Raw genomic sequence first — 8,421 nt, 5'->3', positions numbered from 1 at the left:
CTGTTGTTATTTTTCAGGAGAATAAACAAGAGCATATGTCAATACAGAAAACAACTCCTTTTACGCCCCATGTAACTGTTGCGAAGGAACAGTCATAAACGTTACTTTGTCACGAAGGGATGCTAATAAACGTCCTTTGGTCCAACCACATCTATACAAAAATGCAAAGGAATGAAGTGACGGAAATGTGTGGAACAAGTACCTTCAGCTTAACGCTATTATAAAAAAGACACCGTGTCAGCGTTAAACATTTCTTTCGTAATATGGAAATAGTGTGTCCTAATAAGTTTGTGGATAGTGAATTTAATCTACAAATGTAATCCCTGTCACTCTGGTAGAAAAAAACAAACTCTTCCAACTGATTATTTTGGCTCGGGGAATTTCTTTTAACTCTGTCGGCGTCAGAAAATACAACATACCCTATACGCTACGTTCCATATACAATTATTTTTGAAATGATCCCTGTACTTGCTCGTCTATGTATCTGTCTCCACGCTCCGTGTTAGGTCTACCCCAAAACGAGAAAGATATAATAGCACGCGGTAAAAATGCCACACTGATGACGGAATAACATTGTTACCGAGTAATGATATAATCCGTACAACGTCTAATATAACTCTCTACACATCATGATAGGGCAAAACATACCCGGAGTACTGGTCGAATGAATCCCTATAGAGCGCTGACCTGCCAGTCTGTATATTGACCCGCTCTATCTATCGACCTGTTAATCAGTACACATACACACTACCAGGCCTCGTACCGTTCATCAGGTAAGTCACCATATCAACATCTTATAAACATCATTAACCATTACTATAGGTAACTTAGTTTCTACAAAGTTAACAACAGGTGTAAAGACTGTGGTAAAGACATTGTTAGTCATTACTATAGGTAACTTATAGGTAACTTAGTCTCTACAAAGTTAACAACAGATGTAAAGACTGTGGCAAAGACATTGTTAGTCATTACTATAGTTAACTTATAGCTAACTTAGTCTCTACAATGTTAACGAGAGGTGTAAAGACTGTGGTATAGACCTTGTTAGTCATTACTATAGGAAACTTATAAGTAGCTTAGTATATACAAAGATGACGACAGGTTGTAAAGACTGTGGTATAGACATTGTTTGTCATTACTATAGGTGACTTATAGCTAACTTAGTCTCTACAAAGTTAACGAGAGGTGTAAAGACTGTGGTAAAGACATTGTTAGTCCTTACTATAGATAACTTATAGCTAACTTAGTCTCTACAATGTTAACGAGAGGTGTAAAGACTGTGGTATAGAGATTGTTAGTCATTACTATAGGAAACTTATAAGTAGCTTAGTATATACAAAGATGACGACAGGTTGTAAAGACTGTGGTATAGACATTGTTAGTCATTTCTATAGGAAACTTATAAGTAACTTAGTATATACAAAGATGACGACAGGTTGTAAAGACTGTGGTATAGACATTGTTAGTCATGACTATAGGTAACTTATAGCTAACTTAGTATATACAAAGTTAATGAGAGGTGTAAAGACTGTGGTAAAGACATTGTCAGTCATTACTATAGGTAACTTATAACTAACTTAGTCTCTACAAAGTTAAAAACAGATGTAAAGACTGTGGTATAGACATTGTTAGTCATGACTATAGGTAACTTATAGCTAACTTAGTATATACAAAGTTAACGAGAGGGGTAAAGACTGTGGTAAAGACATTGTTAGCCATTACTATAGGTAACTTATAGCTAACTTAGTCTCTACAAAGTTAACGAGAGGTGTAAAGACTGTGGTATAGACCTTGTTAGTCATTACTATAGGAAACTTATAAGTAACTTAGTATATACAAAGATGACGACAGGTTGTAAAGACTGTGGTATAGACATTGTTAGTCATTACTATAGGTAACTTATAGGTAACTTAGTCTCTACAAAGTTAACAACAGGTGTAACGACTGTGGTAAAGACATTGTTAGTCATTTCTATAGATAACTTATAGCTAACTTAGTCTCTACAATGTTAACGAGAGGTGTAAAGACTGTGGTATAGACCTTGTTAGTCATTACTATAGGAAACTTATAAGTAACTTAGTATATACAAAGATGACGACAGGTTGTAAAGACTGTGGTATAGACATTGTTAGTCATTACTATAGGTCACTTATAACTAACTTAGTCTCTACAAAGTTAACAACAGGTGTAAAGACTGTGGTAAAGACATTGTTAGTCATTACTATAGGTAACTTATAACTAACTTAGTATATACAAAGTTAACGAGAGGTGTAAAGACTGTGGTATAGACATTGTTAGTCATTACTATAGGAAACTTATAAGTAACTTAGTATATACAAAGATGACGACAGGTTGTAAAGACTGTGGTATAGACATTGTTAGCCATTACTATAGGAAACTTATAAGTAACTTAGTATATACAAAGATGACGACAGGTTGTAAAGACTGTGGTATAGACATTATTAGTCATTACTATAGGTAACTTATAACTAACTTAGTCTCTACAAAGATAACGACAGGTGTAAAGACTGTGGTATAGACATTATTAGTCATTACTATAGGTAACTTATAACTAACTTAATCTCTACAAAGTAACGGCAGGTGTAAAGACTGTGGTAAAGACATCGTTAGCCATTACTATAGGTAATTTATAACTCACTCAATATCTACTAAAACAGCAGGTGTAAATAGTGTGGTTTAGACATCATTAGCCATTACCATAGGTAACTTATAACTAACTTAGTCTCTACAAAGTTAACGACAGGTGTAAAGACTGTGGTATAGACATTATTCGCCATTACTACAGATAATTTATAACTCACTCAATATCTACAAAAACAGCAGGTGTAAATACTGTGGTTTAGACAGTATTAGTCATTATTATATATAGGTAAATTATAAATATGTTTATATTTACAACAGGTGTAGCGATTGCGTTATAAACAGTATTAGCCATTTCTATAGGAAATTATAACGATCTTTATATTTATGACAGTAGCCATTTTATATTGACGAACTTTATGTCTACACCAATACATATAAGCTTTCCGTAAGTAATAGGACGGACTCGTGTTCCTGGTTAGATATGGGTGTTATTTGTGTTCCAACTGTGTTTTTGACCTCTACTTATATCAATGTGATAATGAATCTGTTACAGCACGAGTAAAAGCATCTATATACTGTAGTCAATACTACTTCAATCCAACTTCCTTTTAACTGAAAAGAATGGTCTTCTGCTGAACGCGATACCGATCTGTTGTAGAAAGTAAGTCGCGGTTTCTACAATGAAACTACTTACTATTTAAAGCCTATATACTGTTGACATTTGTTGTATTGTGTAGGGTTTACTTTGTTCCTTGTTACACGTAAACACGTATTACACACGTGTACATGTGGCGTGAGTGTGGAACAACAAGTGACCCAATCGCCTTGAAGTGTTCTCCCGGCTAGTTTGGATGTATCTTGTCAGGTTAAAATCTACCAAGGAATGTGGGAGGATAGCCCCCACTTTATTTATAGATTTGGGCTTGAGACATTATAGCACATTTTGGCTTAATGCTGCCCAGAATTTTGACAAGGGTTGACAGCTTAGGTCATTGACGAACGTGCCTCGATGTGTGTTGGTAGGCCCGAAGTCAGTGGTCCGAGTGTTGTGTACGGATATGTTTACAGTGGAGTAAAACCGAAGATATAAGAGAATAAAAACATGTTTAGCCATATGCTAATCTACCGCATAGTCTTCTTGTTAGTAAAAGACATGTGTTAATTGCAAATTACATTATATATATGGCCCACATCGACATATCACATACACTATTATTTTAAATACTTTCAAATGTGATCTTCATGTCGTATTTATCCTATTTTGACTGCATGGTTTTGAAGTTTGATTGCGTCTCTATATGGTATATATTATATATATACGTATAGCATTTTTACCTGTGTGTCCCAGTGCTCAGTGAACGCACGTCCGAAAATTCGTCACGCTCTTTTGCGCTCTACACGACGGTATGGATAGTGCTCTATTGACATGTAGAGAGGGCTCTGAAAGCCGTGTTTACACTGAACTTACACCCGTCCGGCCTTTTAGTACATGGCAAAATGGTCAAAATGACACCGAGGAGTCATTCATATATACGCCAAATGATCATGACATTTCCCAAGCCTCATTTTATGAACCTCATAGTAACCCATCTAATGATATACCTGGATATCTCGGCGAACTTAAAGCTATTATAGACAGACCCAGGTCGTTATTATTGGAACAGATTCGAACCATAACCCACGACAGTGAACCTGACCTCGAACAATTACGCCATGAACTGTTTAAGCTAGCATCCGAGAAGGAAGATTTCCCTATCAAAGAAGGTGTATTGCGTAAGAGGCTAAGGGCCCGTAGACCTGGTGATCAACCAATACAGCCATAGCTCGCCAGAGATTGCTTTGTACTCCTTCGCACTGCTGTCGGAGAATACACTGAAGAGTTAAGTGAAGTCGTAGCCGCACGTAAAAAACAGCGAGAACTGCCTCCAAAAATACCTTTTTCCGATGAAGAGAATGGTATAAAGATTCTTAGGGAAGCTGTTGTAGCTCTGCAATCAGATGTACATAACCTGAAAGCTAGCAATACATCCCATGCTTGCGATCTCGAATATCTGACTAAACAACTGAAAACTCTACAAAAAGACAAAGACAGTGCAAGAGAAAGAGCAAAGAAATATACGGATGAATTAAAGACTATGCAATGTAAACTGAACAAACTAGAGAAAGAAAACAGTGAATTAACAGTGAAAGTGGATGTACAATCTGAAGAACTAAATGAACACAATGAAAATAACAGAACGTTAGAAAAAACTGTAACTGAAGCTTTAAAACTCGCTAGGAATGCCAAACTACGAGTTGAGGAAACCTGGATAAAAATATCTGATTGTGAAGGAATTGCTCAGAAATTCAATGATGATCACTCAAGTGGTATTGAAGGATTTAAAAACAAATTAAAATATGTGCTCCAAACAACGAAAGACTGTGTCAACGACGTTACTACAATTAACGACTGCCTTGAGTCGACATCCCGATCTGTTGAACAAAACAAACATACATTGGTTACGTTACAGAAGCAAATGAATGACGTCAAGCGACAAGTAAAGCAAGGGAAAGAAGAACACTCCGAACAGCCCTCGACTACTGTGAAGAAAGGACAATGCGGATCCTCCAAAACTGCTACACCTCCATCTTCTCCACGTCATTCGCCGACAATATCACCTATTAGTCTACCCAAAGGCACTCAATGGAAAACTCCAGAACTTGCACGCGATGTAACAAAGGATCTAACCTCCGTTCAGCCTACCTTTGACCATTTCGTTCAAACAGAAAAGGGTTCAGTTAATAGGCAATCGATGGGGCCCATAGTTGCGATCCCGGTCCATTTCCCTTCTTCCATGTGCGACTCTGATGATTTGAAAAAAGCTGAGAAACGTAACTTATCAACAGTAATCTCCTCTGGCTCACGGTTTGTTGGATTCATTCCTAGAAAGAAAAGGAGAGTCAGACGGTATTACATTCACGGAATTGACAAAAAAGTGTCATCCGAGAATGCTTTGTGCGATTACCTGTATGAGAACTCCATCACTTACACTTATTTAAGATACTTCGCTCGGTCGTGGAAACGCACTGCATCGGCTCAACTGAATGTAGCGGACGATGAAGCCATTACAAAATGTATCGAAGATCCCACATTTTGGCCAAAAGGTGTCCACGTTCGAGAGTGGTTGCCCAGAACTGTCTTCCAGAACCAACATGATGACACCGAATAACTTTAACTTCATGTGTTGGAACATAGAAGGTATTATGGCCGGTATGCCCTACCTTCTAGATTGCTTTCATAAATATGATGTTGATGTATGTGGTATCTCTGAGCATTGGGTCAGGGAATGCAATATTTCGTTTTTTGAATCTTTTAAAAACACTGGTTACTCGTGTTTCGTTAAACCTGTCAACGAAATCGATCCTTTTCGCTATAGATGCAACATTAGAGGTGGTGTTTGTATGTTATTCAAAGAGAATTTGAGAGTACAAGAAATTATTGTCGATAGTCCAAGAATCTTAGGTCTTGAAGTTCAAATGCTAAATAATGAGTACCTTTACGTTTTCTCCGTTTATATGCCTGCGACCTCCAGGTCGATTGATGTTTTGTTAGATCAAATAGATATTTTAGAATCTGTGGTTTCTGTATATTCCGAGAAGGGGAAAGTTGTTATACTCGGAGATATGAACGTGCAAATCCAAGGTAGCCGGTGTCGATTTGCTGGTAACGACAGATCTTTAAGAGTTCAAGCTTTTTTGAATAGTACAAATATGGAATCTGTAAATGTGACGGACAAATGCAAAGGTCCAATGTATACGTATTATCCAACAACGGGATATTTCACTACTATCGACCATATTATTATTGACTCAAGTTGTTTCGATTTGGTTAAACACTGTGAAGTTTTAGATGATCATGAGTTAAATGTTTCTGAACACAATCCTGTAATTTGCATGATGAATATTCCTAAACAATTTTGCAAAGTTTTAAGTCCCGAATGGGTCAGATTTAATTGGAGAAAAGCTGAAATGAATGGGTCTATTGACCTTTATAGATATCATGTAAATTGTCTCCTCAACAATGTTGAGATACCTGATGATGTTGTACATACTAATGATATTGATATATTTTACAACAAAATCAAATGCTGTTTAATTGAGGCGTCAGACAAGTCATTTCAAAGAAGTTCTTTTAAGAAGTATTTGAAACCATATTGGAGCAAGGAATTATCTGAATTGCACAATGAAATGGTTTCCAAGAGGTCGTTTTGGAATGCGTCTGGCAGACAAAGAGGGAAAAATAATTTGTTCATTGAATACAAGGCTTTGAAAACAAAATTCAGACGATGTCTTCGTCATGCTTTTAATATATATATGAAAGAACAATTCGCCGAAATAGATAAATCTGGAGACGTTGACCAAAATCTCTTCTGGAAACTATTTAAAAATCGTTCTAACAATGCTGGTTGTTGCCAAACAGAAATGAAGTACAATGGCACCACACTACGTGAACCCGAACAAATTGTAGATGCTTGGGGTCATCATTTTAGTAAGTTGTTCAATAATGAAACGCTTGAGTCGTTTGATAAAAACTTTTTTCAAGATGTATTACTTAAGGTAAATGAAATTCAAAATAAGTCTAATCAAGAGAAAGATATATTTCTGTCAGAATTGTTTACCACGGACGACATGCGGGTAGTATGTAAGAAACTTAAGAATGGCAAAGCTGGTGGGTATGATAGCCTGGTCTATGAACACATTAAGTATGGAGGTGATAGATTACTAAGCCTCATTATCAAATTGTTCAACCTCATTGTAAAATATGAGCATATACCTGAAGACTGGAAAAAAGGAACAATTTTTACTTTGTACAAGGGCAATGGAAAACCCAAAGACGACCCAAACAGTTATAGGGGTATAACTCTTATACCCGTCTTTTTTAAAATATTCGAGTCAATTTTGTCTCTCAGAATGGATTCTTTACTAGATTCAGAAACGTTTCCAAACAGACAGCAGTCGGCTTATATGAAACATTTATGTAGTCTATGCACTTCCTTTAATTTACAGGAATGCGTGAGATACAACCTAGAAAATGACTCTGATTCTTTTGTTGCATTTTTAGATAGCAAGAAAGCTTTTGATACTGTTTGGCACGAAGGGTTACTTTACAAACTGTACAAAATAGGATTTAAGGGCAAAATTTTGACTATATTAAAAAAATATTTATACCGGTTTTGTAAGTCATGTCGCCTTTAAGGGTCACCAGTCATCACCTGTCCTCATGAAGAGAGGGATCTTACAAGGGGGGTCATTATCTGCAAAAATGTACCTGGTTTTTATTGACGATTTACTAAATGATGTCGAATCGTCAGGTTAAGGAGCTTTTGTTATTGATACCAGGGTTAATATTCCCACACAAGCAGATGACATATGTTTGATCAGTAACACAAGTATTGGTTTACAAGATATGGTTACAATTTGCGAAAACTATAGTCGTAAATGGAGATTTTCATTCTCTGTTGATAAAAGTAAAATAGTTGTTTTTACAAAAGGCAGAAGACAAGTCTTAGTAAAAGATGTAAATTTGTATGGTAAAGCATTACCAGTTGTTGAAAACATTACGCACGTCGGTGTTGTTTTGAATTTCAAATTGTGTACATCGGACAGAACTGAGTCTGCATGCAAGAAACTAAAAAGTGGAACCATGGCTCTTATTCGATCTGGTGCTCATCCTAGGACCCTTAATCCTCTAACAGTTGCAAAGCTGATTAAGGCTAAAGTTTTCCCGTCTGCCCTGTACGGGTGTGAACTATGGCAACTGTCTAGAACAGAACTAAT

The 8,421-nt window shown here is 36.5% G+C and overlaps 1 protein-coding gene across 1 annotated transcript in view; it reads left to right on the top strand.

Moving 5' to 3' along the window:
• Positions 1–669: 669 nt before the first annotated feature.
• Positions 670–8,421, top strand: part of LOC110442066 (gamma-glutamyl hydrolase-like) — a 21,361-nt gene continuing 13,609 nt past the window's right edge. Inside the window, exon 1 of the mRNA XM_021485496.1 lies at positions 670–773. The gene's annotated coding sequence lies outside the window, so the exon portion shown is untranslated. The remainder of the gene's footprint in view (positions 774–8,421) is intronic.

The sequence above is a fragment of the Mizuhopecten yessoensis genome, unplaced genomic scaffold (assembly GCF_002113885.1).
Source record: "Mizuhopecten yessoensis strain PY_sf001 unplaced genomic scaffold, ASM211388v2 scaffold716203, whole genome shotgun sequence".
Taxonomy (NCBI): Eukaryota; Metazoa; Mollusca; class Bivalvia; order Pectinida; family Pectinidae; genus Mizuhopecten; species Mizuhopecten yessoensis.
Note: the sequence above shows the minus strand (reverse complement) of the source record. Positions and strands in the feature narration are given on the sequence as shown.